Source organism: Pinus tabuliformis, chromosome 8, assembly GCF_031772625.1.
Source record: "Pinus tabuliformis cultivar Carrire ecotype Pingquan chromosome 8, CPIR1, whole genome shotgun sequence".
NCBI lineage: Eukaryota > Viridiplantae > Streptophyta > Pinopsida > Pinales > Pinaceae > Pinus > Pinus tabuliformis.
The window spans coordinates 1,396,090,476-1,396,100,558 of NC_142294.1; the positions used below are offsets into that span (position 1 = coordinate 1,396,090,476).

The 10,083-nt window shown below is 35.4% G+C and overlaps 1 pseudogene; it reads left to right on the top strand.

The window, feature by feature from the left end:
* The first annotated feature begins 1,397 nt into the window (after positions 1-1,397).
* On the top strand, positions 1,398-8,600 carry LOC149240769 (hypothetical protein At1g04090-like; annotated as a pseudogene).
* The last annotated feature ends 1,483 nt before the right edge of the window (positions 8,601-10,083 follow it).

Below are 10,083 nucleotides of genomic sequence, written 5' to 3' on the forward strand. Positions count from 1 at the left end.
TACGTTCTATTTCTTTGAAGCCATACTAGTTATTGTCAGGAATGAGGGTTATATTGCCAAAAACATGTAGAAAAGCACTTGGAATTTCAACCTGATACTACTTTCTACTATTGGATCTTAGTTTAGAAAGACCATGGGCTTTTCATCTTAGTTTAATATCCACTCTTATATGGATAATGAGATAGTTTCTGCTTCCCTTCTTCTCTAGGAATGTTACTAAGAGTTTCTATTGTAATGGAGAGGGGTAATCGTGCATTCACAATTTTGTTTCATCTATGTGCCTTTAGAATGCAGAAGAGTTCACGAAGAGCTCAAGGTCAAACTTTCCAAGATTCTTTATAAACAAAGCAATAGACCATAGACTACATAAATAGAAATCATGCTCCACGACTTGAAGACAAATAAGAATGATGAAATAAGTCCACTTGTATCATGACCTTCTAATTGGTATATATTAATATATCAATAATGATCAATGGTAACCCCCGGATGCGGGTGATTAAGGCGATGGGACGGGAGTTGGGGGCTGGCCACATGCCGCCCCTCAGCCATCACGTGGCATCCCAAGCGCGAAGATGGATAGGACGGAGAAGGTTAAACGCGAAGGGACCTGGGGCAGTCAATGCCCGGAGAGTGCACTCGATCCAGAGCAAGGCAGCAGTAATGGAGGAGGAGTTCCCGAGAAAGGTAGGTGAGGATGAGGAGAATAAAACTGGGCTGAAGCAAGGAATTTTGGTTGTGATGCATTCGGTCGGCCTCTCTGTCTTTGAAGCGGTCCCTGCTCAGAAGGACGGGTCCATCACGTTGCTGGCTCCTGCAGTTGATAGTCTGGTTCACTTGGTTGTTTGTTGGCAGTCTCATCCCACTATGGTGAGACCCCGACAGCGGATGCTAAGCCGCTGAGGCTCATCCAGAGGAGGGGGCTTGCGCAGACCTGAAAGGGATAGTGTTGGGCATTGTTGCCACTGCAATCTTGCAAGCTCCATCGGAGCTACCCCCCTACACTCAGGTCAACACATGGATGTTGGAGCTTCAGGCTCGGCCACCTTGCCAGCCTTTGGTTCTACCATCTTCAATTTCACCAGCTCAATAATAAACCCACGCATCAGCGCACATGTTTCCATTCTGTTCATTGAGAATCCTCCAGAGGTTGATGACCCCATAGATGCTCGGGAGCAAGGGATGCAAGACTACCCAGGGGAAGCAGAGCAGGCTCCGACAGCTGAGACGGAGCAGGACGCAAAGGGCCGGGGTACTGACAAGGAAAAAGCCAAGCATACCCAGAATGCTCCAAGCATGGAAATTGGGGAAGAGGCAGCGACCTCTCCTACTGAAGCTGAGCTGGACTACTATGGGTGGTGCCCAATTGTGGAAGAGCAACCGGACGAACCGAACGAATGACGGTGCCAATGCTCATGTTTCACCAAGTCGCTCAAGGTCCAGTTATCGTTTTCTGTTTTGTTATCTGTTCAGTTAGTGTTTTCTGGGGTGTTATAGCTGTTGGGTATTTTGTGTTATTAACGAAAGCAGGAATTGTCTCCCCTGCGTGGGAGGATTTGGTCGGCATCTTTTTGTCTAAGGCCCCTGCGAGGGCCTTCGTCTATGGGCAGTCTTGGTATCTCAGTTTACAACCCCTGCGCGGGCTTGCTGTGGGGAACTATGTCTTGGTTTTTATCAGTCTTAGTTTCTGTCTCTGTCTGATGCCCCGGTGAGGGCAAGAACTCACTGGTTTCACCTGTTGTAATTTTGAACTCTGTACATATTTAATAGATTAGCATTTTTATCTAGAAAAAAAAATAATGATCAATGGTAACATTATAATTAGTTGTTGATTGTAATGAATTCCTATTGTGAGATGTTAGAACTATTAGATAATAGTCATGAAAATAATATATATTCTCATTTGGTATTGTCAATGGAATGTTGTAATTGTTTATTACATTTTGAAATTTTTACATTAAGGTGCATTATATTATTGACCTCGTGGCCCATAGAAATAAGCTAGTGATAAGAATGTCTAGTCTAATGCCACTAGTATAATGACATGGTAATTGGAAATTTGGTTTCTCAAGCTTCTTATTCAATCAAAACATTTATCTTTAAAGTGATACTTACAAGGAATATCTATGTAATTTGCTACCAGTTTATTTGATGTGTTCGAAAGACCCAAGATAAATGAGGAGAAATGTTAGTGATTCTCAGTTTGTCTAATTTGAAAATCTCCCTGTAGATGATTTCAACAACACCCAAGCTTTCCTTTGCTTTGTCAATTTATTGATTTGAGAAGGTGGGTAACCATATATTCCTTTACCAAATTTATTTCCACAATAATAATGTTAAATCATATTTTATCCATTCACAAAATGGGATCCTCAAGATGAAAACAAATATAGGTCTAACGCTTCAAGTTCTATCCTTTATATAAATGTATGTCTCCAGTTGTCCTTTTTAGAAAATTGAAATATATGTTAACTTTTTTTTATTAAATGCTAAGTAAGACTCACCTTTGTTTCTATGATGAAATTTACTCTCGTATTCCTCTTCACAAACAATTCTTACAAAAAGTTAACTCTCACAAATCACTAGACCAACCATGTCTCTTGGAATTTGTGAATCTTACTTTTTTAGCTACAACAAAATCCAAATTAGGTCATATATATTTCCTTTGTTTTTTTCCAATGTATCTATCTAAAGATTAGGTGAGGATGTCATTCTTACCCTTGGAAGAGGTTTTGGATGATCAACTCTAGTAACATGGAATGTACCCTAGGTACATACACATGGAATCATGGTTGTTCATTCATTTTTCAACAATCTCATCATAGTTGTTGTTCAATCATTTTTAAACAATCTCATCATAGTTGTTGTTCAATCATTTTTAAACAATCTCATCATAGTTGTTGTTCATTCATTTTTAGGCAATATCATCATAGTTCCATATTTCTTCTATTACCTTTACTTAATTCCATAATCAACAGAATTTATTGTGACATCATTGAGGCAAGTGGGAGGTCAATTTTTGAAAGCCACTACTCAATAACCTTCCCCATAAAGGTAGGAAACACTCTGCTAAACAATGAAACAGCAGATGCTTTTTATCATCTAAATATTACTCAATCTAGTAAAATTTCCTTACTTAGGTATTTCTATCACACCTATAGTCCTTGAAAATCTTATCCATACTTCACTATTATGAAGCGTTTGATAAAAATTTAACCACCTATTTGTTTACATACTTCATTCCTACCAAGTCTCTAATGGAAAGTTGACCACCTATTTATTTTCAATTAAACTAGATATGGTGGTCTCTATTTTTTTATTAGTGAAAGAGTGAGAACTTTGTAAGACAAATCCTTTCTCGATAAGCGAAACCACTAAAATTATAAATTGGTATTAAGCAGTCAAAAATAGAAAAGAACTCAATATATTGTTGGTTACTTTTGGTTGTGTCAAGCTCCATAGAATTACAATCCTTGTGAGTTTGTGGTTATAACTACACCAATTGAACCCTCTTTAGATGAGGTTATGTGTGTAATATCAGACCTCACAGATATATGTGAAACATATGGCTTGATTTTCGAAAATGGCAACAAGAAAATCCTGATTTAATTTTCCCTTCAATTAAATTAGCAGAAAATTGTAATTCCAAATCAAAGGATAATGAGAATGAGTTAACTAATTTACTTTTACTTATTTCTCTAAGTTAATTCGATTTGTGGGACTAAATTTAGTCATGTAGAGTGGTTCCCAAATTTTAGGAGCCTAGGTTGAGTTTAATTTGAGTTGTAATATTTTAATTCAGTCAAACTGAGTTAATGTTAGTTAAACTAATTCCAATTGTTGGAGAAAAGGTAGGAGGTATAGCATTAGGGTCCAACTTCAGTGTTCAAAAACTTAACTAATAAACCATTCATAATTAACTCACACATGCATGAAATATGAGTTACCTAGTTGAGATTGGAGTTTAAGGGAAATGTACTATCATTTGCATATTTTTCCATGTTTTATAGGTGGTGCATGCATTAAGAGAAGGACCTATAGGTATTGTGAAATTAAGTATGGGTATTTTCGTCAATAATAGGGGGATAATTCCTTGAGAATCAATTCAAGGAAATAGGAGCTTGGCAGGTAGAAACATTGGCTAAGAATTGGTTATCTTGTTAGGAAGTGATATAGATTATACATGTGCATAGATTGTTCAGGCTTGAACAAGCATTGAATTTGTTCTCTATTTTCTAATCTAATGAAATACATAAGGGAAGTGATTTTGAGTAGTAATCTTTCCCCTTAGATAAATCTCTAAGAATATGTGATTGAATCTTGTCTCATGTTTATGTTGTGGTTTTGCAATCGATTAATTGTTTTTGTTGATGAGTAGAGTAGATTCAAGTCTTTTGTTTTAGCATATTACATAAGCAGTTTGAATCTACAAGGAATTTCTACATGGTATTCGATATAGAATCATGATAGACAAGAGAATTTGAAGTTTGTGTAGGAGGTTCAAATTACAAAATCAGTGTTACAGGTTTTCTCCAAGACTGAGCAGATGACTTCCACTAGACTCAGGATCGAGTATGCTCTAGAAGGAACCACAAATTTTGTGGCATGGAAGATCTGTATGGAGTCAGTATTAGATGATAATGAGATACTAGATTACATCAAGACAGATGTAGTTAAAGCCCCAATAGTGGATACCGAAAACCTCACTCAGTGTAAGAAGGATGTGGCTAAAGTGAGGAGTACCATATTGGAGGGAGTTCAAGATCATATTGTCTGAAATCTCCATGGGAAATAAAATCCATTCACAGTGTGGAAAATAATGAAAATCGTGTTTGAGAACAATAGTGACCACAAGAAGCTGACACTGAAGAACAAGCTTTGTAGCAGAAAGATGCAAAATAATGAAAAAATCTCATAGTACCTGAGAAATTTTACACAGTGTCACGAAGAACTTGGTAGGGTCGGTGTGACTGTCCCTGAAGAATATTTGGTAGCTCTAGCTCTATTGTGTCTTTGTAAGAGCTGGAACAGTTATCAAGATTCTGTGAATGGTAGAGAAAAAATACCAATTTGGGAGAGGTTATGGTCAGATCTAGTGTAAGAAGAAATAAGACAGGACAACTAAGATGGGACTTCATCCAAAGAAGACAAAGAGGACCGTACATTAGTTAGCAAAGGAAATAAATCCAAGGGAAAGACATCCCAAGACAAGGAGGGAAAGAAGAAATACTTGTCCAACATCAAGTTCTTTCACTATCATCATTTTAGGCAGTATGCCACAAAATATCCACATAAGAAGGTAAGGAAGAAGGATCCCACAGTAGCAACAATAGGTGATGCTATAGCTTCACAATTAAATCTTGATTTTACTCTCATTGCATGCATGGAAAGCACATTAATGGGATGCATGTGATATCTTGAAATTGGTGCCTCATTCCATATTATGTGGAATAGATATCTCTTCATTGACTTGAAGGAGAAATACCTCAAGCAGAACATTGAGTTTGGAGACGACAGGAGGTATAGCTCAACTGGTATAAATACAGTTACTTTTCATAGGGAGTCTAGCTCCTATCTCAGACTCAAGGATGTGATTTTTTTCTAGGTCTAAAGGATAATCTTGATTCCGTGGTTGTATTGGAAGACTGTGGCTTTGATTTGATATTGGATAAAGGGAATATGTTCCTTAAACACATCACCATGGGAAAAGTGAAGCAGATCGGCGTGCGAGTCAAGAACCTGTATGAACTTGAGGTTGAAGATGCATGTAAATCCTTGAGGATAAAGCAAAAGGTTAGAGACTTGGTGATTTATAGGGAGCATAATTTACCTCTCAAAATGGAGCCTGAGAAGAAGCCTTAGCAAGTTTTGGAGCAACCACATTTGGAGAAGCGGAGAGGAGACAGTGTGGAAACATCCACTCAAGAGGAGACCTCCAGTAGGGGAAATTTGAAGCTAAGTGGGAATAGGAAGCACATGAAACTATACCTTCATTTGTGAGGCGGGGGGATGTGAAGCAATAGTCCCAAGAGTTACAAAAATTTGGGCACGATCGATTGATGTTTTTTGTCTCATGGATCATTACCTTGTTATGGGGGTCCAAAATATTCAGTAGCAGGAGGATCAATGTTAGTAAAATATTTAGGAATTCAAAGAAGTATTGACAACATAGTAGGAGGATCAGTCATGGAAAATTTTAGGGGCTAATGTTCGCCCAGTGGGCTAATTTTCCATGATTTTTGCACAAAAAAGATTCGCCAATTTCCAATTTTATAAAAGACGATTCGCCCAAATTTTAGAATATAAAATTATTTTACCTTAAAAATCGCCAACATTATATAGAGACTATATATAAAATAATTATAAATTTGAATAATTTTACAAATGTATCAATAAACATTTATAATTTGCATATTAGGGATTAGTGAGATTCGCCAATGTTTTAAACTTCAAGAAAATTTTCCATCCTTAAAATTTTCCTTGGGATCAGTAGTAGAGTCAACAGGAACATAGTTTTCCTAGTAGACAATTGTAGATTGGTTCAATGACTTTTTTTTTCTCTTCAGGTGTAGATGTTGTAGTAGAAAAAACAACATTGGGAAGTGTTTCATGCAATACATTCCAAAGGAGATGGATTGGGGTAGATGATAATTCCTTTCTTGTTGAGAGGGAATGTTGAAAATGGAAACAAGAAAATCCTAATTTAATTTTTCCCTAACTTAAATTAGGAGAAAATTGTAATTCCACATCACAAGACAAGAAGAATGAGTTAGCTAAGTTAGTTTCACTTATTTGGCTTAGATAATTCAAGTTAAGGGCCTAAATTGAGTCATGTAGAGTGGTTCCTAAATTGTAGGAGCTTAGGTTGAGTTTAATTTGAATTGTAATAATTTACTTCAGTTAAAATGAGATAAAGTCGGCTAAACTAGTTCCAACTATTGGAGGAACTAGTAGGAGGTTTAGAAGTAGGGTGCAATTTCAGTGTTCAACCAGTTAACTGATAAATCAACCATAAGTAACTCATGCATGCATGAAATATGATGTACCTAGTTGAGATTGGAGTTCAAGGGAAATGTAATATCAGTTGTATAAATTTTCATGTTGTACAAGTGGTGTATGTGGTCAGAGAAGGACCTATCGGGATTGTGTAATTTAGGATGGGGATTTCCCTAACTAATAGGGGGCTAATTCCTTGAGAAACAATGTAGGGAAATAGGAGCTGGCCAGAAAAAATAATTGGCTAAATATTGGCCAGAGTCAGCTTGTGAGATAAGCGAGATATATTATACTTGTGTAGATATTATTCAGACTTGAAAAAGCATTATATTTCTTTTATGTTTTATGATCTAACACAATAAAAAAGGAAAGGGTTTTGAGCATCAATATTTCCCCTTAGATAAATCTTTGAGAATATGTGATTGAATCTTGTCTCATGTTTATGTTGTGATTTCTCGATTTATTGATTTTTTCCATTGATGACTAGAGTAGATTCAAGTATTTTGTTTTAGAATATTACATAAGAAGTTTAAATATACAAGGAATCTCTACATTGATTTGGAGAACAAAAACCAAAAGACCAAAAATTGTGAGGGTCAACAGCCCAAAGTGTAAGTATATAAATATTATATTGTAATAAGGACCTTAACTCTTCCTATTGTATGTTTGAGTAATGTTATTTTTTACCATACTGCAATACCTAGGATCAATCAAATGCATACAATAGTTAAGAAACATGGGCCTATTTTTCTTTTCTTGGCTATTTGAAAATGGAAAATTGATTTATAGATGAGGTGTGGAAACACTTCAATGAATTACAATTAATGGCTCAAATTTACCTCAAGGTGTCTCTAATGATAAAGAATACTGGCTTGGCATCCCTAAAGAGGACAGTGTTGTAGAAAGAGTAATACAAGGTGATTTGCATAGCAAAATGGCATATATACGTATAAACTTCATTTTGGAGGAACGTACATTGATGTTACAATATGGTTGGTGTAACCTCTGAATGGTCCCATTACTGTTAAGTTTGGTGCCCTTAATATGCCTTTCAATATGGAGATCATATTGGTGATTAAGAACATTTCACTCTTAGAGTGGGAAATTTCACTGCCGAACTATAGAAATTTTATTTCTCATGACAAAATGGTGGGCAATGGGTTAATGCCTCAAATTTGGAGTGAATTGAAGGGAATATGATAGCGGTGTATGTAGCAAAGAGTGGGGATGCAATATTTCCACATGCAAGGAACTTTCTTTAAGGTGAAAGGATGCTTGGTGTTTGTATCTGGAATGATGCCAAATGAAGCAAATATTATTTGAACAGTAGCACAAAATACCAAATTATTATAGAGGAGCACTTAGAAGCTCTTGGGTCAAAGGATAGTAGTACAGCCTCCATGGTTACACCACTTGAGGGAGTGGGGATAAAATATTGACTATAATTTTTTAACAAAGATTAATAGGGTGATCATTTTACTTCACTGTAGACTAAGGTCACCTATAGAGAGTCTCCTAACAATCTGCCTAAGGAGCGTTTGGGTGAGAAAGGACCCACAAGATCCAAATCCAAATACAATTGGTATGGGGATGAAAGAGTGTGATGTGCCAATTTCACTACTAGTAAAACGTAAGTTCAATTTCTCAATAATAATGATCAAAGCCTCTTCCCCTTGGTTTTGAATTCAATCCATTCTATACTACAGGTTGTAATAATAAATTTTTGAATTGAGCATATTCGTTGACTATCAATAGTTGAATTTTTTTGTCTTTTACCTACTTATTGTTGTTTTTTGTTCTCCACCTCCATTTTCAGATTCCATCCTCCTTTTTTAGAAACTGTTATATTTTTCATAAGCTATTATTACTTGTTTTAAGATTATTTCCATAGCAACATTGTTTTTTATGCATTCTCCTAATGCCTTTGTTATTCGTCTAAATTTCTAAACCAAATTATGGAAAATTTGCATAGATAGAATTCCCATCAATTATCAACCAATAGAAACTATAACCAGACCAACTCAACTTCTTATTGCCTCCTAGAGGCTTCTTAGTCACTAAAGTTAGAAAAAACAAGTTAGTAAGAATGTTACACTCCACACCTGTGTTCGTCCTAACAGTTACAACACTAGTATGGGAAACTTCTCCAGGATGGATAAAATTTGTTCCCTTATTTAAAATCTAAAAATTCCATGTCCTATAAGGATATTTTCATTTCCAAAATATAATTTTTTAATGGTTTATGGGAAACTTCATTTAAACATCAATTGAATGCCATATTCTGATGGTGTTATAAGTTGCATATAAACAGTTTGTGTGTCTCGGTCGCATAGAAAGTTTAAATTACTACTAGATGTGAGACAACTTTGTAATTCAAACTGTTTATTGTGTGAAAACCACATGGAGTAGACTTTATACATCATTCTTTTAAATATTAGATGTTCATCATTATCAAATATTATTTCAGAACCTTGCCAATTTGAGTTTTTGCAACTGGAAACTGCAGTCAATGTTTTCGAAACAAAACTGACATTAATGAAGGCCAATACCTTTAAATTTCTCATATATTGCATGCTTTTCTTCCCATTTACATTTCATACTATGTCCATATTGTTATTCTTTTCTATATATTTTCTTAATCCTCATTGTGAATATTAATCAATGAGATTGTACCATTTCTTCACTTACTCAGTTGCTGCTTTGTGTTCAAGCAATAACTTGGTACTGGAATATCTCAAATGCCCCATGGTTTTCTTCATATTTACATTTATTTCAATATCTTTACTACAATTCTTTCCACAACAGGAAGCTATATTCACAATCCTCCTTATGTATATTAGTCATGTGAAATTTACCATTTCCTATCTTAATTGATTGCTACCTTGTTTCCAAGCACGAACTTGGGCCTTGATATTCAAAAATTCCAAAATTTTGCCTTTATTTCAAATGTTATTGTGTGTGCGTATATATGGATATATATATATATATATATATATATATATATATATATATATATATATATATATATATATATATATATATATATATTGAAAGGGTAAAAGAAGCCTTGAAACATTATTGGCACGC